This window comes from Chrysochloris asiatica, unplaced genomic scaffold (assembly GCF_000296735.1).
Source record: "Chrysochloris asiatica unplaced genomic scaffold, ChrAsi1.0 scaffold06159, whole genome shotgun sequence".
Lineage (NCBI taxonomy): Eukaryota > Metazoa > Chordata > Mammalia > Afrosoricida > Chrysochloridae > Chrysochloris > Chrysochloris asiatica.
In genome coordinates, this window is record NW_006414677.1 from 1 (window position 1) to 1,227 (window position 1,227).

The following is a 1,227-nucleotide window of genomic DNA, read 5'->3' on the forward strand; positions in this document are numbered from 1 at the left end:
GATACATATTCTGCCTCACTGGTCTACCTTGTTCTCCTGCACCCTGGTTGTCAGCACCCTTCCATCACCTCTCCCTGCACAGGAGGGTTGGAATACTGTGGTGGACGCCCATAGGGCATCCACATGTAGTAAGGTGGGATCCGTCCCCTGCGGTAGGGAGGAGCTGTTGGGCCTGGCCTTCAGGAGCTCTCTGATTCCCCCACTCTCACTCTTCTGGTAATTTTGCTGGTAATTGCGTGGAGGACCCCTACGACGAGGGTAACATCTATAATGGTTACGGTCTGCTGCCTATTTACTGCCTTGCACTGGAACTGCACCAGGGCCTGTAACGTGTGCTGCCTCCGCACCCTTTTCCCCTTCAACAACATCAAACTCCACAGTCTCTCCAACTCCTACACTGCCAAGGTACTTCCTGGGGTTATTCTTCTTTATGACAGTCTGGTGTACAAATACATCTTCCTTGGTGTCATTCCTGTTGATGAAACCACAACCGTTCCTCACATTGAACCATTTTACTGTTCTCAAAATCTTCTTTGTAATGACCTTATTGTCCCCTCCAGCAGGCGCAGCAAATCCGATCTGATGTGAGGCCGCCAGGCCACCGCTCCCTGCGCGAGCCGATGCCGGTGGTGCCCGGCTTGGTGTTGACAGCGCGGGGAGGGGGATGACGGCCGGCGGCTACTGGATCTTGGCCTACCTGCTCATGGTTGCGGTGATGGGTGATGGTGACTGGTGCTGGCTTTGGCAGCTGCGGCTACTCCCAGGGTGTGATGGTAACTAGGCCATAAGTGGCGGTGGGGCTCTCTGGAGTCCGCTGTCCGCTCCAGCTACGGATCGAACTTAACATCAAATATTTTTGCCTTGTTCATTTATGAAAGATAAGATGTAAATAGGGAGCTACAGGGAGGAAGTGGAATGAATGTTGTTTCAGGGAGGGGATTATAATCATTGAGATGAAACAAGGTATATAGAGCTGAGGATCTTGTCTGTAAACCTTCACCCAATTTGCAATAAAAATTAAAGAAAAAAAAATAATTGGAGGAAGAAAAGTAAGGCATGTCTTACTGTCTCCATAAGCAACGAATTATTCTGCCGTGAGATCATAAGAGCTGGTTCTTTACTGAACAGTCTATCTAAAAGAATCTTGATGACAAGGGAGAAAATGCAGAATAGAATTTTAAAATCTTTTGCAATCCAAATTTCTAGGCCCATGGAGCTGAGTATACC

At 48.7% G+C, this 1,227-nt stretch overlaps 1 pseudogene; it reads right to left on the reverse strand.

Moving 5' to 3' along the window:
* Positions 1 to 7: 7 nt before the first annotated feature.
* On the reverse strand, positions 8 to 847 carry LOC102838832 (annotated as a pseudogene).
* Between the last annotated feature and the right edge of the window lie 380 nt (positions 848 to 1,227).